Source organism: Molossus molossus, unplaced genomic scaffold, assembly GCF_014108415.1.
Source record: "Molossus molossus isolate mMolMol1 unplaced genomic scaffold, mMolMol1.p scaffold_m16_p_18, whole genome shotgun sequence".
In the NCBI taxonomy this organism is placed as follows: domain Eukaryota; kingdom Metazoa; phylum Chordata; class Mammalia; order Chiroptera; family Molossidae; genus Molossus; species Molossus molossus.
The window spans coordinates 15,475,784-15,503,057 of NW_023425353.1; the positions used below are offsets into that span (position 1 = coordinate 15,475,784).

General features: G+C 46.3%; 1 protein-coding gene across 2 annotated transcripts in view; it reads right to left on the reverse strand.

Moving 5' to 3' along the window:
• ABHD6 (abhydrolase domain containing 6, acylglycerol lipase) overlaps window positions 1-23,228 on the reverse strand; it is a 59,731-nt gene extending 36,503 nt beyond the window's left edge. For both annotated transcript variants that reach the window (XM_036266604.1, XM_036266605.1), the window contains exons 1-2: window positions 23,144-23,228; window positions 3,482-3,546 (exon numbers count right to left, since the gene is read on the reverse strand). The gene's annotated coding sequence lies outside the window, so the exon portion shown is untranslated. The remainder of the gene's footprint in view (window positions 1-3,481; window positions 3,547-23,143) is intronic.
• Window positions 23,229-27,274: the final 4,046 nt, after the last annotated feature.

Consider the following 27,274-nt stretch of genomic DNA (forward strand, 5'->3'; position numbering starts at 1 on the left):
CCCCTGGATATTCCCATGATGCTCTCCTCTCTGTCTTCCTTGGAGAGTTCACCATTCCCACATCCTCCTTCACTCCCTCCTACAGGGAATTCGAAAATCAACTTTCCGAAAGCCTGCTTGACCACTCCCAGGACCCAACAGTCCTTCAATGTCTCAGACACCTCTTCCCCTTCTCCTGCCTCAGTCATTTCTGCTGACAGTACCCCCATCAGGCTAGCTTCCCAGACTCCACTGCATCTCCCACTCTCCCCACTCGCCCCCCAATCCTGTTACGCAGCTGTGGACAGGTGTCAGCACTAGAGCCACTTGCCTAAACAAACAACACTGTCTACGGCCACCTGACTGCTTTCCGGGAGACAGAGTGAAGGCCGTTGGTCATAATGGCAGAAGAATTAGTGAAGACTATCCAGCAGAAATTCATGAGTATTTGTGAACATTTGAGAATTTTATTGGTACTGTAGATGACATGGTGAAGACCATGATGTCTGTTTCGAGAAATGAGTTCTTGCAGCTCTGGCCGAGTGGCTCAGTTGGTTGGAGCATCATCCCGTACACCAAAAGGTGGTGGGTTTAGTTTCCTGTCAGGGCACATACCTAGGTTGTGGGTTCGATCCCCAGATGGGGTGCATGTAGGAGGCAACCAATCGATGTTCCTCTCTCTCATATTGGTGTTTCTATCTCTCCCTCTCCTTTCCTCCTTAAAAAAAAAAAATCAATCAATAAAAACATTTTAAAAAATTCTCAGGTGAAGAATTTAAATAAATGAAAATGAATTGTTGCCCTGGCCGGTTTGGCTCAGCGGTAGAGCATTGGCCCGCGAACCAATGAGCGATGCTCTCCTCTCCTCTCGGGTTCGATTCCAGTCAAGGGACATACCTAGGTTTCGATTTGTCCCTGGCCCTGGTCGGGGTTGTACGGGAGGCACCCAGTCGATGTGCCTCTCTCACGTTGATATTTCTCTCTCTCTCCCTTTCTCTCCCTCTTTCTCTACCTGAGGATAAAAAAAAAGAATTGTTGCAGAAGTTGAACCCACTTGAACAAGCAAAAGCAGATTCAGTGTCTGCTTATACATTAAATTTCATGTTTGGGGTTTATTTGGCAACTCAAAGACTTAATCCTAAGGAGCATCCTGGAAAGCAGGAATTGGAAAGAATCAGAGTACACATGAACAGAGGGAAGGAGATAACAGACAAGAAAAATGCTTCGGAGCTGGACAGAGGTGCAGCTTCAAGATTTGTAAAAAATGACCTCTGGCCTTGGCCAGTTTGGCTCAGTGGTTGGAGTGTCAGCCCACAGACTAATGAGTCTCGGGTTCGATTCCGGTCAAGGGTACTTACCTCGGTTGCAGTTCATCCCTGGTCCTGGTGAGGTCGTGCAGGAGGCAGCCAGTCTCTCTCTCTCTCTCTCTCTCTCTCTCTCTCTCTCTCTCTCTCTCTCTCTCTCTCCTTCCCTCTCATTCTATCTGATGATAAATAGAAAAAATATCCTTGGGTGAGGATTTAAAAAAAAAATGACCTCTGAGAACCAAAATCTAAAAATGTGCCAAAAGTTGCCAATAAAAGAAAAAGTAAAAAAATAACCTATTGGTTTTGATGTACACATGTGCAAAAAGTACATCATTTTCACTGTTTCACACAAAATAGATGATGATTATGGGGCAATGTGTGGTTTAAATGTATTCCTTATTGAATTCATACATAAAATTTACATTTAAATCTGCAATGTTATATACATTCCCCCCAGAAAGATTACATTATCTTTGTTAATTTTCCTACAGAGCACTGTGAGGTCTTCAACACTGGTATAAATATATTTATAGTTTACTATCTCTCTTGACAAGGCTCATTTACTTATATAGGTCAACCTTTCAAGTGCCATTTTTAAAAAAATGTTTTATTTATAGACAGAGGAAGGGAGAGAGAGATAGAAACATCGATGTGAGAGAGAAACACCAATCCACTGCCTCCTGCCCACCCCTCACTGGGGACGGAGCCCGAAACCTGGGCATGTGCCCTGACCAGGAATCAAACTGGGACCTCTCAGTCCATGGAAGGACGCTCCATCCACTGAGCCACACCAGCCAGGCTCAAGTGCCATTTTATCAGCAATTATGAAATTTAAGTTAAACATTGGTCTATTTTTCCCCAAATTTTTATTAATTTATTTTTGTTACAGATGTTTCTCCTTTTTTCCTCTGGACACTCTCCTCCCCATCCCGCCCCCCAACCCCCAGCATTATTGTCTATTTTAAATGAATAATGACTTTATGAAGTATGCTTTCTGAATGCTTTGGTTATAAATACATCTGTTTTCACTATATACAAGAAAAAGTGAAATGACTTAAATGTCCATTTTATTTTCTGTGTAGTTACTTCATCATGTTTTCATGATTTTTGGAATTGCTTCTTTTGATATTTAAAGTGTGAATTTAAGACTTTAAGGTTATACTTTAATTTTTGGCCCTTTGCCTCTATGTCCTAGTTAAAGTGAAATACATTCTCATTAATTGTGGATGGGAAATGAGATTGTATATGGATGGCTGAATTTTGGAATAATGGTTATATCCTATCAATAAAGGCTGTAAATGTTACATAAAACAAACAAACAAACAAAAACCTGCACTGTTTAATGTTTGACTATTTAAATTTAAATGAATTAAATACAACTCAAAGTTCAGTTCTTCAGTCACGCCCATCACATTTTATGTGCTTGATAGCCACGTGTGAACTGAATCTACCCTACTGGCCAGTGCAGTTTTAGGGCTTTCCACCCCTGAAAGCCTCTTACAAACAACTCCTTATGCCACTTTGGTTCAATATTTATTTTCTAGGAATGTTGGGTGGGACAAAAAATTTCTACCAGGTGTGGCTCTGTACAAGTCGGACCACACGCAGCTCCCTCAGCCACCACACTGGGGCCAGGTCCTGACGTCTCCATTTCTGTAGAGGTTGCTCTTTCATAGCCCAGTACTGCCAGAGGCATCTTCACAATTCCCTCCTGGGATCAGGCTGCACTGGTGAACTCCGACCACTCCGCATAATCCCAAATCTAATCCCTGCTCTGGGCTCCCACACCTCCACCCACACCCCAGATGATTGACTCCTGCCCCCATGCGAGCCCAGCACAGACCCATGTTTTGTCTTTCCTCGTGTGTATGCCATCATGGCTGATTCGAGTGTCACCTGCCCCAGCATCCTGGGCCCCATAGGCCTAGGTCTTCTAGGCTCTCTTCAAAGTGAGAGCCCTGCTCCTGGCAAAGTCTTTGAGAACTGCTTATAGGAGGCTTTTGGGTGCATATCTGAGCTTTGAAAACCTTCAGGTGCTCAAACCGCTCCCACCAGTCCTGCTGAAATCATCCAGAGAAATCGCCCACCAGAGGGTGGTTTCCAGGAAGCTGACAGAGGAGTCCCAGGCTCATTAAACACTGCATGGTTTTTTGTTTGTTTGTTTTGTCATCTATGTTTTAAAAATCCATACTCACTCTCCAAAGAGCACAGCCTTCTTCCCCAGTTGCTACTGGCTCAGACAGAAGATGAAAATGAGATTCTGAAATCACAAAAAAGAAAATGACAAAGCATTAAATCATATTAGGAAATATGAATTAAGTGTTAACAGCCAACAAACTGCTGGCTTTGCTGGAGACACAGAGCTCTCCTCCAAGGCACAGGCCAAGTACAAATATCCTGTGGCTTTATAGTCATCTCTGTTCAAGTCACCTCCCCCAGGTAAGCAACCTGCACAAAGGGCAGGGCAGGGCAGGGCAGGCAAGGGGGGAGCAAGGAGGAAATCGAAGGTATCTGAGGTGAGAGGACAAAGCCTGGAGGCGAGATGATCCCGGGCTGTCTGTGTGGTTGAGAAAGGCAGCATCAGGAACAGGGGTGGGGCGGACTCTGGGGGCTACAAATTAACTGAGACCCTCCAATAAAGACTAAAACTCTCCTTCTCCATCTGGGATTAGGGTTTACCTAAAAGTTGCACTAGAAAGAAATGAGAGGAAGGTAGCAACAATATGCAAACGAGAATAAATAATATTTCTAGAGTAACTTGGGAGAGGGAGCACACAGCTCCAACACAGGGCTAGGCGGAGCAGATACAATGGGCAGGGCACTGCAGCAGGAGGATGGAGCGAAGGGCAAGGGAAGGCTCATCCACAAACCCTGAGTTATTTCAGAATATGGTAGGCAGTTAGACACGAGCAGAGCAAGGAGGATGAGCCAGGCACAGAAGGTAACCAGGGCGGAGAGCCCAGGTGCCTAGCAATGGATAATTGTAGGGTAGGACCTCGTGTCCAGGATGACCTTTCCTCCCCTAGCATAGCACTGGTCACGTGGTTTAGACCCGACCTTTCCTCCCTAGGGATAACATCCAGGCCTCAGTTGTGTTTCAGCTCCAGGCTCTGAAAAGCCGCAAAACCAGATAAATGAAACAAGGGTTGACTTCAGGACCAGCTGCATTGGTCAATTACCCCTGCCCCGATTCTGACCAATCAGTAGAGAACACAACCCCGAAAGGAGACACCTGGAAGGCTGATGAATATTCAATTGAGATTCTATCCTGGGACCTCTCAGAAGATCTCCACCCTTAAAAGCTTTTAAGAGGAGGACCCAGTATGCTCTCCTTTCTGGGAGCATGCCCACATCCATCCCCCCACTCTCACCCCCTTACTATTATCTTCCTCACTTTCAAGTTCCAAGGGCCCTTCTTTCGCCTCTGTAACTTGTTTACTGACCCCAATTCTTCTACCACTCACTTCTTTCACCTCTGTAATTTTCAAAATAAACATTCTCTTATAGTTTGAGTCTTGGCTCTGAATTCTTCCGTAGCCAGAACTCAGGTGTGGAGGTCGATGAACCAAGGCCAGGTCTGACCCCGCCAGTCTAACTGCTGGTGCCTTTTCTGCCGCTGCCAACAAGAAGATCGAAGAGCCTGGCCGGTGTGTCTCAGTGGACTGAACGCTGTCCCATGAGCTGAGAGGTCCCGGTTCCATTCCTGGTCAGGGCACATGCCCGGGTTTCATGATCAATACCAGTATGGGGGTGTGCAGGAGGCAGCTGATTGATGTATCTCTCTCATCAGTGTTTCTATCTCTCTCTCCCTTCCTCTCTCTCTCTAAAAAACCAATAATAACATATTTTAAAAAAAGATGATCAAAGAGTTAAATGTAAAAAAGTAAAACTGTGGCCTAGCCGGTGTGACTCAGTGGTTGAGTGTCGACCCATGCCTCAAGAGGTCGCCAGTTCAATTCCAGGTCAGGGCACATGCCCAGGTTGTGGGCCTGATCTCCAGTGGGGGGCGTGCAGAGGTAGCCAATCAATGTTCTCTCTCACTGATGTTTCTATCTCTCTCTCCCGCTCCTTTCCTCTCTCAAATCGATAAAGATAAAAAAAATTTTTTTTAAAGTAAAACTGAAAGTTCTAGAAGAAAACTTTCTAAAAATATCTTCATGGGCAAAGGCTTTCTAAGTTATTATTATTATTTTTTTTATCCTCACCCGAAGACATTTTTTTCCATTTTTTGTCCAGATAGAGTGGGAGGGAGAGAGGGGGAGAGAGAGAAACATCAACGTGAAAGGGACACATCAAGTGGCCACCACCCACACAACCAACCAGGGCCGGGGACAAACCGAGGTACACGCCCCTAGTGGGAACCGAACCCGGGTCTCTGTGGACCGCAGCTCCAACCGCTGAGCCAAACCGGCCAGGGCTCTAAGTAAGTTATAAAACCAGAGGCCATAACAAAAAAAAGATTAATAAGTTGACAGCATAAAAATCTTTTAAATTTTTTTGAGAGAGAGGGAGGGAGAGAGAAAAATATTGATTTGTTATTCCACATATTTATGCATTCATGGTTGATTTAAAAAATTTTTTAATTGATTTTTAGAGAGAAGAAGGGAGAGTGAGAGAGATACATTGGTGTGAGAGCAAAACATTGATCGGCTGCCTCCTGCATGCCCCTTACTGGGGATCCAGCCCACAGCTTTGGCAAGTGCCCTGACTGGGGATCGAACCAGCAACCTTTTGGTGCATAGGATGACACTCAACCAACTGAGCCACACCAGCCAGGGCCATTGGTTGATTTTTGTATGTGCCCTGACTGGGGATCAAACCTGCAACCTTGGTGTATCAGGAAGATGCCCTAACCAACTGAGCTATGTGGCCAGGGCATAAAAAGGTTATTTATTTATTTATCCTCACCTGAGGATAAGTTTATTGATTTCAGAGAGAGAGAAAGGGAGAGAGGGAGAGAGAGAGAGAAACATTAATCGGTTGGTTACCTCCCGTATACTCCCCAACCGGGGATCGAACCTGCAACCTGGATATGTTTCCTGAACAGGAATGGAGCCAGCAACCTTTGGTGTATGGGATGACACTCAACCAAATGAGCCACCCAGCCAGGAAATAAAAATGTTTTTAAATGTCCACATGGAAATAGGTTAAACTTTGTCGATACATATCAGAGGCAACAGACTGATTTCCTTAATGTACAAGGGGTTCCTACAAATCAATATAGACATCAATAAAATCCAATTACAAAATGGGCAAGTGATCTGAATAATTTACCAGGGAGTAAATATGAATGACTCTTTAAAAAGATAAATAGATGCTCAATCACATTTATAGTAAGAGATATACAAGTTAAATCTATAAGGTAATGGTAATGTTTATCATACTGGCAAGGAACAAAAATTTAATAACACCATGTTAATAACACAGCTGAGGCTGTGGGAAAAGAGAGGCTCTCATACAATGTACCAACTTACATCCCCTTCAACAAATTCTACAGATGGCAATTTGGCAAAATCTGCGACAGTGTTATATGCCCATACCCTTGATCTAACAATCTCACTTCTAGGTATTTATGTTTATAACTAACTGAACATGCGTGAAATTATTTTTGCAAGGTCATTGGTTACAGTATCATTTATTACAGCAAAAGATTTGAAATAAGTTATATGCCCACTTACAGAAAACCTGTTAAGTAAATAATGGTATAACTTTATAAAAAAGTATAACGAGCCTGGCCAGTGTGGCTCAGTGGTTGAGCGTCTACCCACGCACCAAGAGGTCGTCAGTTCGATTCCCGGTCAGAACACATACCCAGGTTGTGGGCCAAATCCCCAGTGGGGGGCATGCAGAACGCGGCCAATCAATGATCTCTCTCATCGATGTTTCTATCTCTCTCTCCCTCTCCCTTCTTTCTCTAAAATCAATAAAGAAAAATAAATTTAAGACATATAATGAATAGCCATTAAATACAAATAAAAATAAACGTAAGCTATTAAAATAATAAGGCAGTTCTACTTGTCTCCATGGTTAATAATCTCCAAGGTGCATGTTAACTTAAAAAAGCAAGAAACAGAAGAGAGTGGGTGGAATAACACCTCTTGCATTGAGCAAGAGAGAAAAAGAAATATATACATTATGCTTAGATATGTAGGCAACGTGTCTAAACGGATCCACGAGACACTGGTAATCATGGCTGGCACTAGGAAGGGAAAACGAGGGGCAAAGGGCAGAGATAAGGAGCACTTTTCACTATTACCCTTTTGTACCTTTTGAACTGCTGTCATGTGCATGTATAAGCTTTTCCTATTTAACTAAAAAATAAACTCCTCAAATGAAATAGTCTATCCTATGTTGTTCAATATAGTAGCCAATAAGCCACACGTGGCAGTTTAAATTTAAATTGATCAAAATTAAATAAAATTTAAAATTCAGTTCTTCAGCTCCATGAGACACATTTCACGTGCTCAATGGCTACTACAATGGACGGTGACAACGTAGAACATTTTCATTATCACAAACATTTCTACTGGCTAGCTACAAAGGCCCACTAGAAAGAGCAACCAAACTTTGTTTCACATTAAGAGAAGAAATACAAACTGAATGCTGAAAACCCCTCTCTCTCTACACAAGCTAGATGTCCTGGCTGCCTACTAAGAAAACAAAGACTGGGCCCATGCCCTATGTGAGTGTCAAAGGTGAAGTCAGCGTGGCAAGGACTTTAGTCCCTAAGGGTCAAAGACCAGCACTCGAACATAGAAGATAAATATGTCCATTCAGGAACTACATGTGATCCATAAATCAGAAACTTGTATCTCCTTTGTGGTTCTGGGAGAGGTGTTGATAAGAGTATTAGCTCTGGCTCCCTTAGTACCAAAGAGCTAGCAAACTGCCCCCCCCCGGGGGGGGGTTCTTGCTCAAGAGCCAGCTGAGCCCATAGCCAGCTCCCCCGCTTCTGCCATCTGGGGCAGCACCGCAGGCAAGCAAATGGCCTAGCCAGGCAGGTCCTGTGGGCAAACAATCAGGGAACTAGAAAATCCCGACACTTTCTTCGCCTCTCGAGAGTGTCAACGTTCAAACCTATAGAGAATTTTTATGAGTTTCTTTGGGCCAAAATGACAATTGCCAGGAAGCAAAATCTCAACAGATGGTGAAAATGCTCCAGAAAATGGCAGTTTTACCACTTGTTTATACATCAGAATCAAAGGAGAAGACGGAAGGGGTTCCATGAAATCCCCTGGGGGTTAGGGGGGCAGGAGACAGCAAAGCAGGAAAATCGCTGGGATTGGATCAAGAGTAAAACGAATAGACACATACTTCTTTTACATTGGTGGGTGTGGGACGGTTAACAGTTAACAATTAACATAATAACAATGAAGGGATTTGTGATCTCTGCTCTGGTGCAGTGGTTGTGCTTTGAGGTTGAAAAAGGAAATAACTTTGATACTCCAAAGCTATGTCATCTTAGATGCAAAAAGACAACAGACAGGCTCAGTTAAGGTGAAGACTGACCTTTGTTAGAGAAAAATACCGCCCTAGGACATGACTGTCCACCATGAACTGCTTTTTAGTTAGAGCGTCTTCTTTTCAGACCATCCTATGTGGTTACTGTAGGTCTCTGAGTTTGTAAGGCCACCACGTAGGCCTCTCCTGAGCTTGTCAGGTTTAGTATGTGGCCCCCCCTTTTCCTTCTTTTGGCCATCAAAGGCAGGCAGATCACTCAGAGGCTCAGCTGGAAGGCAGGCGGCTCACCATACTGCGGTGTATCTTCTAAAAACCACCCTGCCTCTGAAACCCCTGCTCTGACCCAGCCCAGCACCTTCAAAACATCAGCCTCTGGGTTCAAGCTGTGGGCTGTGGTGATCATCTGAAATAAGCACCTGCTTGAAATCACATTTAAAACAAAACCCCAAGGAAACACAAGCCTGTCTCCTGTTGGAGAAAAGATAAGCCACAAGCCACTTGACCCTTTACCTCCAAGTGAAACAGGTAGAATAAAATGTCCCCCCAAATTGCTCCATCAAGCCAAGCCCTGCTGGAACCATGGCAGCTAACAATAAGCATCTAAAAAACAATGCTCCAGGAACTACTCTGACTTCTTTAAAGTTTGTTTTTCAGTTCTAAAGCCAAGCTACAAACCCCAGAGACAAACTCAGTACCTGACTGAGAAAGTCTCTTCCTGCATCCCATAATATGTCTTGCACAATCCCAGAGTGCCTCACTTTACTGACCTGTACCCAGACTTCAGTGGGACCACAGCATTCCTAAAAAGGAAAAAACCAGCCAACCTACACTGTGATTGGTTAACCCCACCAACTTCGGTGTTCCCAAGGAATAAAAACTCCCTAAACCCCACATTTGGGGCAGATAACCTGGGATCCTAGCTCAGTGCTCTTGCCGTCTGCAGAGCCTCAATAAATCTGCCTTTGCTTTTATCAATGTCCCTGGTCCAAATTCTTTTGTATCAGGAGACAAGAACCCAAACTTGTTGGTAACACAAGGACCCTAAAGTCTTCAGCGTCGGGAGGAGCCCAGAATGAGCTTTTCAGTGTATGAATCAGTGCAAATAAATGCATGCACTTCAGCAGCCGAGGTCACCTCTCAAAGGTAAAGTGCTAGAAAGAGCAGCACACGTGACAATTTTCCATACGACGGAAAGGAATTGAAAGAGCCCTCTGTAGAAATGTGTAACAGCAGAGGCCCTATTCTCCCCTGCCTCCATCTGTGCTCCTACGTAAAAGGAAAGGCAAGGATCAAGGAGGGTTTTCACATTTCTAAAGGAGGTGACATTGGCCTGTAGGAGTTTCTAATTGCAGGAACAAAGGCAGTGTTAGGGGGGAAAAAAGTCTCTTATAAACCGCCTGCAGGTTTCTATGAGAACAAGATTTCTTCAGGGCCCTGTGTGAGCTGGCCCCCACCATCTTTTGGAGAAGAATCTCCTTTTCAGAGGAGATTTCTGTAACCCAGGAAAATTTGCATCAGAAAAAGCCACATGCAAAATTTCATAGTTAAGCCCTGGCCGGTTTGGCTCAGCGGTTAGAGTGTCGGCCTGCGGTCCAGAGAGACCCGGGTTCGGTTCCCGCTAGGGGCACGTGCCTCGGTTGCGGTTTGTCCTCGGCCCTGGTTGGGTTGTGCAGGTGGCAGCCACTCGATGTGTTCCTTTCACATCGATGTTTCTCTCTCTCTCTCTCCCTCCCCACTCTATCTGAACAAAAACAAAAACAAACAAACAAAAAAGATAGACACATGCCCAGTAAAGTTAGGATAACATAGGAAGGATACTTGCCTATCAATCACAATTGGGGACAGAAATCATTGGCCAGAACGGGTGTGGCCACTGAAAATGCACCAAAATCTGGGAATACATGATCCCCTAAACAAAGGAGCTCTCTCTCTTAGTCCTTGCTCTTGGCTCATGGAGCTCTCTTGTTTTGCTCCTGCCTGTGTTTCCTCCGTAGCCATATGGCCCTGCCGACCCCACATGCAATGAACTGATGGACTGCCGTGGGAAACACAAGCTAAGCTAGCCTGATGCTGGAAGACACTGGCTAGGATTTTAGCTCTGCTGAAGCCCCAGCTACACTTCTTCTATGAATGGACTAAAGGAAATAGGACTTTGAAAATCCAGGGATGGCCCTGGACAATTCTGCTCAGCGGTTAGAGCATCAGCCCATGGACCAAAGAGTTGCGGGTTCGTTTCCAGTCAAGGGCATGTACCTTGGTTGCAGTTTGACCATGGCCCTGGTAAGGTCATGCGGGAGGCAACCAGTCAATGTGTCTGTCACATCAATGTTTCTCTCTGTCTCTCTCTCCCTCCCACTCTGTCTAATGATAAACAGAAAAATATCCTCCGGTGAGGAATAAAAAAAAAACAAAAAAACCCAGGGATGTAATTCCACAAAAATAAAACTTTCTACTTTACAGCCATATACAGAAGGACACCTCTCTAGAGATAACACCCAGGCCTCAACTGTATTTCAGCTCCAGGCCCAGAAAAGCAGCAAAACCAGTGGGCACACCAAGACCAGCTGCAATGACTAATGACCCCGAAAAGGCACACCTAGAAAACTGATGAATAATCTACTGTAACTGTCCCCTGAGACCTCCTCGAAGATTCCTGCCTTCAAGAAAGAGATAAAAGCCTCAGGACAAAGGCCCAGTGTGGGCTCTCCCTCCCAGGAGCAGGCCTGGGGCATTCCCTGCCCCCTCTCCTTCCTCCACAGGCTTGTGTCTCCTAAACTCTAAGGGACCCCATGAGGCTTGGAACCAGGGAGCAGTGAGCAGTGGCAGCTTGTCCCAGGCAAGACCCCGGACTCTGTCCCCAAGTGAGCCAAAGTAGCCCAGCCCAGGCTCATTTCCCCACCTAGTCCCTCTCCTGTTGCTTCTTCTGTCCTAGACCTTCCTTGTTTCACTGTCCCCAGCTTTAATAAACATCCTCTAAAAATCACCTGGGCTCACCCTGGCTGGTTTGGCTCAGCAGTTAGAGTGCAGGCCCGAGGACAAATCAGTTGCGGGTTCAATTCCGGTCAAGGGCATGTACCTTGGTTTCCATTCATCCCTGGACCTGGTCGGGGTCGTGCGGGAGGCAGCCAGTCGATGTGTCTCTTTCAGATCAATGTTCCTCTCTCTCTCTCCCTCCCTCCTACTCTGTCTGGGGATGAATAGAAAAATATCTTTGGTTGAGGATTAAATATCCTTGGGGTAAGGACTAACACACCTGGGCTGGTGTTGTGAGATCTTTCCTGCATGAAGTCAAGGACCCACATACTACCAGCCAGCCCTAGTCAGACCTGCTAAGGGACAGGTTCCCTTTCCGGTAACACCGTGACATGTCATGCAAACAGTTCTCCAACATCCTTGCTTTAATTTCATGAAATTCTTCTTCTCTCACAAGAGTTACAATTTCACTTTCCACTCTTTGTCTTGTAATTGCAAAATGGCTTATGACTTGGGAAAGACAGAGGACCAAGATGTGGATGCTTCTGGAGCCTGGCTGGACATGAGGGTTGAAAACAAAGAGAGGGACTGTTATCAATGGAAGTGAAGTTCTTGAGGTACCAAGAATTTCCTGAGGCCCCCAGAGGAAGACGGGGTTTGTGGAAAGCTTTATTTATTTATTTATTTTTGTTCAGACAGAGCAGGAGAGAGAGAGAGAGAAACACCGATGTGAAAGGGACACATCGAGTGGCTGCCACCCGCACAACCCAACCAGGTCCGGGGAACAACTGCAACCGAGGTACATGCTTTTAGCAGGAACTGAACCCGGATCTCTCTGGACCGCCGGCCAACACTCTAACCGCTGAGCCAAACTGGCCAGGGCTGGAAAGCTTTATTGATGATGTAAAATTAAGAAAGTTCCCGTCCAAGGTCTCATTTCTGTCCATCTTTCCACGGACAAAGTTCAACCTTGTCTTCAGCAGAGCCAAGGCCGCTGCCCAGAATTTCTACTCCATATTAAAACACAGTCTAATCCAGGCTAGCTTAGCTTGTGTTCCCAGCTGCAGTGGCTGCTTAAGGCCACATGGCAGGCGAGCACATGGGGAGAGTGTGGATCATGGAGCAAGAAAGAGGGGGCTCTTTTTTGGGGATTATAACCAGGAGCTTAACCAATTAACCCTTCAAGATTTCACATACTTGCAGTGGCTTCACCCCCTCTAGCCAATTATCTTTTCCCCAGGTTAAACTGATAGGCAAGCACCTCACCAAAGTCACCCTAACTTCACTGGGCATGTGCCCATCTGCCCCTTTGTTCTAACCCTTCCCCCAGTGATCTGCAGGGAATGGATTGGTGGTTTCCTGGGAGTATGAAGATGTAGCTTCCTGGTGAAGCTGCCCAGATGACCCTATTTATAATGTCTGGCCTCCCTTTGCTTTCTTCCTATTAATATTAGCTGGCTAATTAAGACAATAACAGGATAAAAGGAGTGGGACCTAAGTTTGTAAGTGGCAAGTTCATTAATGAATCCTTTCCTGTTAGGATGACTTCTGCTTCCCCTGTACAACTTGGAAACTGTGGGGAATCAGATCCAATACACTGATAATCTGATCCTCTGGTGACTGTACCTGAATGGCGTTTTTTTTGTTTTGTTTTGTTTTTTGTGGTATGTGCCCCTAGCAGGAACCAAGCCCAGGACTCTCTGGTCCACAGGCCGACGCTCAACTGCTGAGCCAAACTGGCCAGGGCTGAATGGCCTTTTTATTTTTCTCCATTTCCCCCCACTCTCTCTACCTGGAAAATAGCCTCGAGTGATCCCCACCTTCACCTTTACAAATCTTTCTGGCAGAGCTAGGAGTTAATCACCTCCAGGCCTGAGTAACCTTTCTTCCTCCCCTCCAGGCCTGAGTAACCATTGCTTCATTCTTCTTAGCCTAGAGTATTTTGTAGGAACACTTCTCTCTTGGCCTTTTATCAGATCAGCTTGTGAGAACACTGGCTGTACTCCACAAGCTCCTCAAAGACAAGTCTAACTACATCTCTGCATCTGCCATAGCACTTGGGCACACAGGTAGGCACTGGGTAAATACCGAACAACAAGCTGGAGTGAGTCAACAGGGCTGCCTGGCCAGCACCACCGCAGACCATCCCTTCACTCTGTTCATTACCACCACCAACAAAATGAACATTCCTCATCAGAGCCTTCAGTCCAGATGAAAAGCTGGGGCCCAGAGAGGGTAAGCAAGCTGCCCGATGTCACACAGCTCTTCTCTTCCCCTATCCCCAAACCACCAGTGGCTCCCACTGGCCCTTAGCATGATGTGGAAGGCCACATAAGATTTGGTGCCTGCCCATCTCTCAAGGGTCACCCTCTTCTATCACCCCACCCCTTCTCCACACAGGCTGCCCTCTCCCTCGTGCCTGGCCAGCTCCAGCTGTGAAAGTGGGGAGTCGGAGATGCCATCCCAGAGGACCGCCTTGCTGGTCTCATTTCTCAAAACGTTTGAATGTTAAAACTGGGCAAAATACTTTTGGGCTGGGCCTACAGCAGCACTGTATTCCAAACAAACGTTTGTTGTAACTACAGGACTGAAAATTAAAGACATTCTTTAGAATTCACCTCACTCTATAACTAGCATCACTATGTTAGCTTATCTGCATCTATAGAAATGCCTTCCCCTCTTTCTCATCAAAACCCCTGGCCTTCACCTCCTGGTTGGAACACTATTTGGGTTTCTGCCTGAACCACTGTTTCCCGAGTAGCTCTTCTTTTGGATCTCAAGTAAAGGCTTGTTGCCTTTAAAAAGGCTTTGGCCTTTTATTTTTAGATTAACAGCAGCATTAACCCTGTCTGTAAATGCTCTTCCTGTTACTGGTGTTGGGGTTCTTGGGTTCCCCAAGATAGAAATGGAGAGGAAACCCCATGGAAATTTCCAGATAGATCTTGTTAAGCTGATGCCCAAGCACCAGGGAGGCAGTGCAGAGGGAAGGCAGGCTGTCTGCACTGGCTCCGGGGCTGGGTCTGCTCGGCCGCTTTGATAAGCTCAGGACTGGGGAGGGTTGGAGAAGTAAACTGTTAGAAGCGAGATAAAAATTTTGCATTTTTGTTTTCTGCCCTGGTTAGTGTCCTCAGTTGGTTGGGTGTCGTCCCACATACTGAAAAGTCACCGGTACAATTCCTGGTCAGGGCACATACCCAGGTTGCGGGTTCAATCCCCAGTCAGGGCGTGTATGGGAGGCAACCAGATCGATGCTTTTCTCTCACATCAATGTTTCTTTGTCTCTCTCTCTCCTTCTCGCTTTCTCTCTCTCTAAAACCCATAAAAAACAAGCAAACAACAACATCTGCCTTTTTCTGAGCAGGGAATGGAGGGGTGGTGACATTCTTGTGGTTGGCCTACCGGTGTTTTGATCAGGCGAGGGGTAGTAAGGTGGCACCAACTCTGCGGTTTTCCTTATCCAGTGTCCCAGGTCCTTATGCTATCTCACTGTGGGTTCAAAACTCTGCTCTGCCACCGACCAGCTCCGTGACCTTGGCAAGTCACTCAACCTCTTAGAGTTTCAGTGTGGGGACAAAATGAGATGATGCACAGAGAATCCTCAAAATAGTGACTGGCAGTACCAAGTGCTCATCTTGCCTTCCTCCCTCAGAGGGTTAGGCAGCCCTGCCACACCTCGGTCACCCTGCAGTATTGCTGTGCCTGGGTCTGTTCAGATGTTTGAGTCTGTGGGCAGGTCTGTGTTGCTATCTTTTTTTTTTTTTAATCCTCATCCAAGGATATTTTTCCATTTATCTTCAGATAGAGTGGGAGAGACAGAGAGAGAAACATCAACATGAGAGAGACACATGGACTGGTTGCCTCCCACACAATCCCGACCAGGGCCAGGGACTGAACTGCAAAGGAGGTATATGTCCTTGACTGGAATTGAACCCATGACTCTTTGGTCCATGAGCCAACATTCTAACTGCTGAGCCAAATTAGCCAGGGCATTTTGTTAAAAATGTGTGGGGTTTTTTTTTTTAAATAAATTTTTAGAGCGAGGAAGGGAGTGAGAGAGAGAGAGAGAAACATCAATGTGAGAGAGAAACATCGATCGGTTGCCTCTCACAGACACACTCCTGGAGCAGGATTGAACCCACCACTTTTTGGTGCACCGGAAGATGCTCCAACCAACTGAGCCACATGGGCCAGGGCTGTGTTGCTATTTTTATACTCCCCAGTGTCTAGCCCATGGCTCAGTTCCCAAATTTCATCACATATAAGGCTTAAATTCTATCCTGAGTGCAAACAGGTTTGGATGAAAAAGGGGGCACATATTAAACCTGACAAGCTCAGATGTGGCCTGCAGGGCAGCCTTACAAACTCAGAGACAGAAAGTAACCACATAAGATGGTCTGAAATGACAACTTTCTAACTAAAAGCAGTTCATGGCCCAGTAGTCAGGTCCTAGGGTGGTGTTTTCCCCTAACAAAGGTCAATCTTCACTTTAACCGAGCCTGTCTGTTGTCTTTTTGCATTTAAGATGACATACCTGATAACATGCCTTTGGAATATCAAAGTAATTTCCCTTCACCACTCCCCCTACCCTTCAAAGCACAACCACCCAACCAAAGCAGAGACCACATATCCCCTCACTCTTACTATCATGTTAATTGTTGACTGTTAACTATCCTATACCCAGCTATGAAAAAGTGTCAATCCCTTTACTTTTTATCCAGTCCCAGAGATTACCTCATTTTGCTTTCTCCTGCCTCCCTAATCTATCACCAAAGGATTTCATGCAACCCCTTTAAGGTGTTCCCCTTTGAGTCTGATGTATAAAATAAGTAGTTAAATGGCTATATTCCAGAGCACTTTTTCAATCTGCTGAGATTTTGCTTCCTGGCAATTGTCATCATTTTGGCTCAAGTAAACTCATGAAAACTCTTACAGGTTTGGACGTTTCTTTTTTTAAATTTTTTTTTCTTTATTGATTTGAGAGAGGGAGAGGGAGAGGGAGAGGGAGAGAGAGAAACATTGATGAGAGAGAACATCTGTTGGCCACCTCCTGCATGCCCCCCACTGGGGATCGGGCTTACAACCTGGGCATGTGCCCTGACCGGGAATCGAACTGGCAACCCCTTGGTGCATGGGTCGATGCTCAACCACTGAGACACACTGGCTGGGCAAAGCATTTTCTTTTTCTTTGCCTTTTTTTTTTCTTTTTTTCTTTTTTGTCTAATGGACAGGCCTTGAGAGACAACCTGTTGCCCAGGTCTCAGGGCAGGCCTGCCCATCTTTGCTTTTTTTTTTTTTTTTTTTTGGCACATGCCCTTAGTAGGAACTGAACCCGGGTCTCTCTGAACCGCAGGTCGACGCTCTAACCACTGAGCAAAATCAGCCAGGGCTGGTTTGGACATTTCTTATGTTGACAAAGGCAAACACCCAATACCAACAGCCAAACAGCCACAGCTTCTGCAAGACTGTCTAAGAGCTGTGGACCCTGAGAAGTCATTTGATGTGAGCCCTGAGAAGGAATTTATCTGCTGAGATGAACTCCCCATGGTCAGCCAAGGGCCCAGATTTTATAAATAAGAGCCTAGTGGGCATGTGCTGACAGGGACTCCTCAGGTTCTGAACAGCAGGAAGAAACTCACTGATCTCTTTGTGGCAGGATAGTAAAAAGCTAGGAAAATTCAAGGGCAAGTGGAAGGGGAAACTGAGACAAGAAAATTAAACAAACAGTTTGGAAAGCTTGCAGCCAGCTTGTGAATTGCAGGACCTTCTCTTCCCCAACCAATGACACTTGAGAGCAATGCTTAATAAATACCTCGCCTCCCTAACCAGAGAATACAGAAAAGGGAGAGTTTTATCTCACCTACTAAACAAGTCAGCAGTCTTGGGATTTGCCAAGATAAAATCGCCAGATCTTCTCATAAATTCTGGGAAAACCACAACAAAGTAAAAGGGGGTTCTTGAAATCTAGTCTGTTGCCCAAGATATCTAGCAGAGGAACCTTGAAACCTGCAGACAGAAAAGAATAAAATTCCTAAACCTCCCCCAGGTGGGGTGCTCAGACTAGCTGGGTACTCACTTGTTCTACATGCCAAGTGTATTTTTAATAATTTTGCTTGCCCTGTTTCTTTACCAAATTTGCTTGCTTTGCTACAGCACTATTGTAGGTCACTCACCTGAAAACTTTCTTAGAAGACTGACAAGAGCGGAGGGGGGACAGCCCTCTTCCTCCTACTCAGGGAGCTGTTTGGTAACATCTTGACTTCCTGCACTAAGCCCTGAATATTTACGTGGTCTGAGTCAATAACAGCAGAGAAACCAAGGTTTATTCCATCTAACAAAGGACTGAGACCTGCCCCATCCAGTCAGAACTGTGCAATTTGGCCCTGGCCAGTTTGGCTCAGCAGTTAGAGGGTTGGCCTGCGGTCTATAGAGACCCGGGTTCGGTTCCCGCTAAGGGCATGTACTTCGGCTGCAGTTTGTCCCCGGTCCTGGTCGGGTCGTGCGGGTGGCAGCCACTCGATGTGTCCCTTTCATGCCGATGTTTCTCTCTCTCTCTCTCTTCCTCTTTCTCCCTCCCACTCTATCTGAACAAAATATCGAAAAATGTCCTCGGGTGAGGATTAAAAAAAAAAAAAAAGAAAAAAAAAAAAAAAAAAAGAACTGTGCAATTTGGAAAACTCATTTGCATAAGTGGGTACTTGGGCAGGAACTTTCTAAAAGTTGGTCTCACCTTTGTCTGGATGAAACATAATTTAGGTTGATACCTGAATCTGTGTCTCCCAAACCGCAGGTCCTTTTGTCCAAATACATGCTTTTTATTCTTTATTACAGTCTAATTTTGGTTTACAACTTGCTATTAGTTCAGGTAATTATTTAACAAGAAGAGGAGGATCCCAACCTGTGGCAGTGTAAGAACCTCTGCCCACATCTTCTGAGGGCTGCCTCCTTCCCCTAAACTAGCAGTTTCCTGGAGCTTCCCCAAAGACACCCGACCACAGACATCAACACCCTACATGACTTCTGAGACTGCAAAACTTGAATATGATCAAGAGGGTTTTTGAGGAACTGGATTAGGAGAATATATTCATCTTTGGAGAGGCAACAGTAATCAAGGTCAGAGAGGACTTTGGTTTGCAAAAATCATGTCTAGATAAAGGGTTTCTCAACCATGGTGCAACTGACATTTTGTGCCCGATAGTTATTTGTTGTGGGGGGTTGTCCTACTCATTGGATAATTAATAGCATCTGGGGCCTCTACCCACTGGATGCCATCCCCAGGTTTTGACAAGCAAAAATGTGTCCAGATGCTGCCAAATGCCCCTGGGAGGCAAAGTTGTGCTCAGTTGAGAGACCTTCTAGAGGAAGTGAGCCCACTCAATTGACAAGGAACATTTTTAGCCACTCACGGTATCTACCTTGAAACACTGTCTTCTAATCCTCAGGGCTTTTCTTTTTTTTTTTTTTATGTTCACAGTTTTGAAAGCAGCTGTTTTCAACCCTGGTTACATACTAGAATCCCCCAGAGGAGCTTTTTAAAAATAGGAATTCCTGTGCTCCACCTGGAGATTCAGATTAGTGGACTGGGGCAAAGGCCAGGCAGGGGCATTTTTTAAAAAGCTCCCTAGGCAGCTCAAACTTGCAGCAGGAGTGGAGAAGTACTGCCCCCCGCCCCCCCCCCCCCCCCCCCCCCCCCGACGGTTCACTCGATTCCACCCTCTTCCCCATCCTTTGAATCTGGCAGTGTTAAAGCGGCTGAGCCAGACTACCAAAATGAGGCTATGGGGATTTATTAATGTCTCCATTCTTGACAATGAAACACCCTCTGTGCGCTCCACTTCTTGGCCTGCCTGCAGATGACTTGCCAGAAAGAACGGAACTTAACCCCATAATCAAGCAGCTTCCCCATGGCCTTACTGATCCAAACCGTCCAGTCTCAGGGAACTTTCTGTGAAAATAGAAATGTTCTCTATCTTCTCTGCCTAATATAGTAGCTGCTGGCCATGTGGCTATCAGAGCACTTGAAATGTAGCTAGTGTAACTGAAGAACAGAATTTTGAATTTTAACTTGAATTGATTTTAACTTAAATAGCCACATGGTGGCTGGTGGCCACCATATCAGATAGGACAGAAAAAGTGTTTATGTCCTTACAGGGTTGCAGAAATAAAGAAAAGTCCTATAGCCTGTTAAATTCCATGGAACTGTGAAATTTACATTTATATCTTTGTTTTTGTTTTTTTTTTAATCCTCACCCGAGGACATTTTTCCATTTCTTATACAGATAGAGTGGGAGGGAGAGAGAGGAAGAGAGAAAGAGAGAGAGAGAAACATCGACATGAAAGGGACAATCGAGTGGTTGCCACCTGCACGACCAACCAGGGCCGGTACATGCAGCCCAAGTACATGCCCCTAGCGGGAATCGAACCCGGGTCTCTCCGGACTGCAGGCCGACGCTCTAACCGCTGAGCCAAACCTGCCAGGGCTACATTTATGTCTTAAAATAACTAAACTCAACAGTCTTTAAATTCTCAAGTAGGATTCTAACTCATTCTAATAATCAGTATAGGAGATATTCTAAAATAAATTTTTATCAATCTGCAGAATTAGTTCCCCAGCATATTCCAAATACTTTGACAAGGAAGCTGATTTCTACTCTAAGCTGCTTACTAGCCTAACACTCATGCTTGCTTTCCTGCCCTCCAAATCCACAGATAACCTTCAATTCAAATATCTTGCCTTCTAATTTAGGCCTGAAGCAACAACACACACTGTTGTTTTCTCGTGTCATTAAGTTTCATTTACTTACAATTGCACAAACTGCATTCATGCATTCACTCTAGGTGTGCCGATCCTCACAGAACTCAAAGCTCATCAATTTTTAAAGCTAAAATACAGAAAGGCAATTCTAGTTCTTATTGCAAAGACAATGGATGGTTTCGAGTTGAAGAGAGCCTCATAGGCCTCTCTGAGCACAAAAATGCTTACCTCTTCTTGGCCCAAACTCCTTTGGCCTACCTCTAAGCAGAGTCAGCATGAGCATTTTAGTAATGATTTACCATTTTTCCAGTAATTCAAGGTGGTAGTCTCTCTTCATAATAGCTGGTATTTATTGCCCTGTGTTTTATTTTATCTCAATCTTATCACTGCCACTGAACCAGGTACTGTTGCCAGAAGCTGAGGTTAGGTAACTGGCCCATGCCACTCTGCAAGTGGCAGAAGTGGGATTTGGACCCAAGTCTCTGATTTTCTGGTGGGAATCCTTTGGGTTATGAATAAAGACAAACATGCAGTTGTAATGTTAGGTACTACGCTGAGCCATTCTCTCTGTGATTCGGCTGCAGCTCCAGGGGAGCGTGTAGTATTGCAGGGTTCAGAAATCCTGAGCCTATCTTTACTTCAGAAACTACCCCATCCCCCATGGACCACTCTCTATCCTGAGACTTCACCGGGAAGGTGAAAAGAGGGGTCTTGGGGAGCACAAATGCACCTGAGGAGGACAAGGCCGATACATGCAGTGGAACTTTCCAAATGCCATAATGGGGGTGGAAGGTAGTGGGATCCCAAGGGAGAAAGAAATCAATTTCAGTTGGGGGCAGGAGAAAAATCAGGGAAGTATTCATGGAGGGGACAGATGAGCTAGACTCTAAGGGGTAGGTAAGATATAAACATCAGAGATTCCAAGGAGGGCATTCCCAGAGGGAACAGACTAAGCAAAGTCAGCAGGGGGAACGATGTGTGTTCACTTGCCTGGGCTATAGCAAAGATAAGCAGGGAGGGTGAGAGAAGGGTCTCCAGGAGCCTAGGCTGATGGGCTGGGGCAGCACAGGGAACCTAGAAAGTACCCATCAACCATCCCAGGATCTGTTTTGCAACCCACCCTGGTATTTTCTAGCTGTGTGGCCTTGAGCTGGTCCCTTGTTTTCTCTGGGCATCGGTCTCTGTGAATAGGGCACCAAGGACTTCTTGTTGATCTGAGAACCTAATTTTAGAAAAATGAACTGATGCTAGGAACACAGGTTATTAATTTTTCTTCTAACTTCCCATATTATAAAAATATTGTTCATAAGAATTTGTTAGTCCCAATTGGGAAAAAATACGTCTAGTGATTCGGAATGGGGGCATGGAGGTCAGATTCACTGTGTGTCCTGGGAAGAGACCATCTTTGGAAGTCTCACATTTCTCCTCTGAGAAATGGGCATAGCATTGGCACATACTTCATGGGGCTGCTGGGAGGAGTAAGGCAGGTTATCATTTAAGGGTGCTTAGAACAGGATCTGACATGCAGTACTTGCTTATTCTGTCAGCTATTATTAATAATAAATTATTTTTAAACTCCAAGCCAGGTGGAGTCAGCCATGAGGGGTTTCTGAGCAGATGAGAGGTAAGGCAAATGTTAGCCGCAGGTCCCACTTGGGACCTCTTCATAACCATCCAGCCCCTGGGGCACAAAAAGCGTTCAACATACATATCCTTGGATGCACAACCTCTAGACCCTCTGACACCCTCTTGCTCCCTTTCCACCTCACTCTGTCAACTTGGCCTCCCCCACTCATCTGCAGGTTAAAGGGTGCAAATGTAGCACGTGCTCGAACTGCAGCCGACTTACACAATCCCCATTTCTTTTTTTTTTCTTTTTTGGTACATGCCCCTAGCAGGAACTGAACCCGGGACTCTCTGGTCCGCAGGCCGACGCTCCAACCGCAGAGCCAAACCGGCCAGAGCCACAATCCCCATTTCTAAGACCCGCAGGAAGCCCGCGTGGGCGAGGGATGCCAGGGTTGCAGGGTGTACATCAGCTGTCAGGGTGGTGGGGCCAGCGTTCCCATTCTCAGGTTTGGAGGAGGAGGGAGCGCAAAGGCGAGGGAACCCGGGCAGGTTGAGGAAAGAAAATGTGAAAGGCTGCTGGGGGTAGGTATTGGCTGGGAGAGGTATTGCTGGGTGCAGATGTCTAGGGCTGGACGGGAGGTGACTTCGTGACTTCGGCTGTAGCCCTACCCTAGGAAGTGGGAGGAACAGGGGTGCAGGAGCCTCCAAACCAGTCAGGGACTGGGAGGAGTGCCTAAGGGCCGCTGCCGCACGACTAGCGGGGAAGGTGGAGTAGAAAAGGGGTGCAGGTCCCCGGCCCATCCTCACCTTGTCCCTGGGCTTTGGGGAGGCAGGCAGCCTGGACCCAGGAAGTGGGGGGACCAGGATTCGGGAATGTCAAACCTATCCCAGCACCGGAAGGGAGCGCGCAGAGGCTGATGCTAGAGTGGGGGAGCGGAGTAGAATCGGAGGTGCGGGTCCTCGACCCGTCTTAACCCGGAGCGCCACCCGGGCGGAGGCCAAGCAACCCGACTAGGGAAGTGCAGGGTAGGTCACCGGATCACCGCAGGAGCTCCCGGACAACCCTCTCCCCGGTGCGCAACCTCGCCCCGCCGGCGCTCACCTAACGCGACCTGGCTGCCGGGGTCCTGCAGCACTGTCCCGATGCCGGCACCCGCACAGCTCGTGGCTCCCGTCCGGCCGCAGCGCTCGCGCCCGCCCCGCGCGGACCTCAGCTCAGCCCGGCTCTGCAGGACGCCTTAAAGGCGCCGCGCAGGCCTACGTCTGCCGACAGAAAAGCCGGCTCCGCCTGCGCCCGCCCCCAGCTCCACTCCAGGGCTGCCGCGTTCTGTCTTGGAGGCTCGGGGAGAGAACTTCCAGCTCCTCCGCTCCCCAGCCTCGTAGCACTGAACTCGAAAGATAAAGTTAGTATCTTGCACTACCCAACCCCAGCAATCTGTCTCAAGAGCCGAGGCCCGCACGAGCGCCTACTGAGTTCCCCACACGGCGCCCGCCCCTTGCAGAGGGCACAACCAGTCACCCTCCCCTGTCCCTGAAGAGCTCACTTGGGGCGGGGGCGTTGGAACCCAAGGCGTCACAGTCCACAGTGCGTCGCCAGAATGCATGGAGGCATTGTTTTATTTAATGAGCACCTACTGTGTGCTTGTGCTGACGGGCACCATCTGCCGCAGTGACTTTCTGCCACCGAAGGGCTCAGGAAGAGCGAGGGCTCAGGAAGAGCGAGGGACCGGCAGGTCCACTGGCAAGCAAAGCGAGGCTGCCTTACATGGGGTGTCTCATTTAATCCTGGAAGTGGACATTGTGGTTGACTTTCTTTCCCAGAAGAAAGGCGAGGGACTTGCCCACTGGTTCACCCTGTAAAGGACAGAACTGAGGATTCCAACCGGGGATCCTCTGACTCCAAAACTCTGGGGGCAAAATAACCAGCTTGAAAAGCCTTTCAGCCATCACCAGTTAAATCTCCACTGTGGTGATTCTTCCTTTTAAGGACAATAAACCCCCCTAAGGAAAAAAAAAATAGAGAGGAAAGCATAAAATTTATCACTCATTAAATTCCATGATGTTTTCCGACTAGCTTATCTGCCTCAAAGCTGGGTTTTTGAGCACCTGGCCTCAGTTTACCACTTCAGCCTCATCTCCTAGTATTCCTAGGGGACCCAGGCTGAACCAGATTGTCTGGGCTTTTGCCTGGGCTGATTCTTCCACCAAGAATTCTTTTTCTTTCCTGCTTGGCCTGACTACTCCTTCCTCGTTTCTGTGCCTTAATTTAAATGTCACTTCTGCTGTGTGGTATGGCTCAGTGGTTGAGCGTGGACCCATGTACCAAGAAGTCACCAGTTTGATTCCCATTCAGGGCACATGCCCAGGTTGTGGGCCAAAACTCCAGTGGGGGCCATGCAGGAGGTGGCCAATAGATGTTCTTTCTCATCGATGTTTCTATCTCTCTCTCTCCCTTTCCTTTCCTCTCTCTCTAAAATCAGTCAAGAAAAATAAATAAATAAATAAATAAATAAATAAATAAATAAATGTCACTTCTTCCAGGAAGCCTTCCTAAAATCATCTGTGGGCCCATACTGCAGTGCAGACTTCTTCCATCAAAGTGTTTATGCATTCAGTTAACAAATATTTACTGAGCACTTACTATGTTCTGAGCACTGTGTGAAGACGTCTTCCTGCTATACTAAGAGCTGAGTCTGTGCTTGATGCCTGCCCCTCACTCCAGACCTAGATGGGACCAGTGCCCAGCAGGACTCTTTTAGCCATTTAAATCCACCACAAAGGCAGCTTCCCGGCCTGTACCCACAAGCCTTCCAGACTGGCAAGTCTGATTGGGCAGGTCCTGAGTTTTAAGAATTGGACACGGACAAGCCCCAGTGATATGAGACCACTGGTGAGCACCCTATAAAATCTGCCTCTGTTAGGGCTGCTGGAATCCAGCCTAGTTTGGGATGATCTCTCTGGCTTGAGCTGGAGCATCTTCCTCTAAGGTGTTGGCCGCCTCATCACTCAGACTTCAAGAACCACATTTGATTCACTTCATGGAATTGTTCTCAGAGCTTCAGTGAATTTAAATTTACTTATTAAGTCCAGCCAGTGTGGCTCAGTGGTTGAGCGTCGACCCATGCACCAAAAGGTCACCGGTTCGATTCCCAGTCGGGACACACGCCCAGGTTGTGGGCCCAATCCCCTTTTGGGAGCATGCAGGAGGCGGCCAATCGATGTTCTCTCTCATCCATGTTTCTCTCTCTCCCTCTTCCTTCCTCTCTCTCTAAAATCAATAAAGAAAAAAAATTTTTTTTAATAAATTTACTCATTAAGAAGGTGTGGCTCAGTGGTTGAGCATCGACTCATGCACCAGGAGGTCGCTGGTTCGATTCCCAGTCAGGGCACATGCCCAGGTTGTGGGCCAAATCCCCAGTTGGGGGCATTCAAGTGGTGGTAGATCGATGTTCTCATTGATGTTTCCATCTCTCTCTCCCTTTCTCTTCCTCTCTCTCTAGAGTCAATAAAGAAAAATAAAAAGGCGTGTTGGTCAGTTCCACCTCTCAGGCCCCGTCTCTCTCCTTACTGCCAAACTTGAACCTGATAAGCCATTGTCTTCCAATATCCCCGGAGAAGCCCAGAGAGGCAGCAAGGACTAAAACTGACCAGGCTTTTAATCCCCACAAGCCACTTAGCAATCTTAGGCTCAGGGAGCATTCACCAAACAAGTGTTGAAAGGTTGAATAAATAAATAAGTGAATGAAATGCCTGAATGGTTTTCCAGACGGTCTACCCAGAAGCCATCAATAAACTTTACTTGGTGTATTAGAAACCTAAAAACAATTTTTAAATTAAAAATTTTTTTCTCTCCAAAACTTTAAAAATATGCAATTCATTTTTTTTCAATTTATCTTTTTTATAACTCATAGCCTGTGGCCTAAGGGGCCTCCCAGGGTTTGGAGTTTCTAAATCTAGAGATTTTCCCCCCTGGTTTTATATTTTGGTACACTGATTTGAAACCAGGTGGGAGTCACGTTCTCTGTGACTCTTATCCACTTGGTGACTGACAGGAGAGAAGCTTTAATTAGCTCCCCTTTCACAGTGAAGTCTAGGAGGCGGGAGGAGATAAGGGGACTCACCTGTAGTTGCTCCCTGAATGAGCAATGCCCTGAGCTCGGTCACTAAAGAATTAGGGGTGGGTGGGAGGCCAGGGAGCAGTCCCAGAGGCCACCCACATTCCTAATGGCACCTTCAGTCATCCCAAATAGACTCCTTATTATCTCACAGGTCTCACTAAGAAGATAGCGGCAGGCTAGGCAGTTAAGGACGAGACCATGGGAAGGGAAATAAACTAAAGGACCTTGTAAACACTGACAGGATGCACCTTGCCTGTGGAGATTACCTTGTGTGAAAACAAGATGATTTAGAGCTGAATCCAGCTCGGTGGGAAAACACCTTAAAATGTATAGATGTTGCTGAGGCAGAATTCTTTGAAAGAACCAATCAGAAGCTAGCAAGGTATATATCTACCCTTTGACAATGGAACCCATGGCAACCCACCCCTCCCCTCTGTGGGGAGTCTGTCTGTCTTTCAAATAAAACTTTCCTTTCGCTTGCCCTTTGTCCATGAACTCATTCTTCAATTTTACGAGACAACGAACCCGGACCCAAACACCGCCACTTGCTTTCATCACCACAGCATCAGAAAGGAGTTCTGAAACCTCGCCTCCGCTAGCAGGTGCAGCAGAGCACCCCCGGCTTCGCCCTGCCACGTCTGTGAACATCCTGGACTCATACCAGTCAGAGCTGAGTGGGGCCAGTGGTCACCACTGTTTAAGGCATGATGGACACTGTGCATCATCTCAGTTCTCACAACCACCCTGTGAGATGTGCTAACCTAATTTACAGATGGGAACACTGAGGTGCAGAGAGGTTAATGGACTCACTCAAGATCCCATAATGAACACATGGTGGGGCCAGAAGTCAACATTTCTGAGAAACCGCTACATGCTAGGTACACTTTGGGTGAGCAAAGACACTGCCCTAAAAAACTTAGAATCTATTAATAATAAGAAAATATTAGAAACTATTTTATCAGGGATCACACATAAATTATGATGGGATCATGAGTGACAACAAATACAAAGGCCATGTCAGCACATGGAAATGTATGTAGGAGAAAAATGAAAAACACAAAATATTATTGTACTAAGATGTCAGCTGCCAGCATCCCTGGGCCTACAAGCCATTT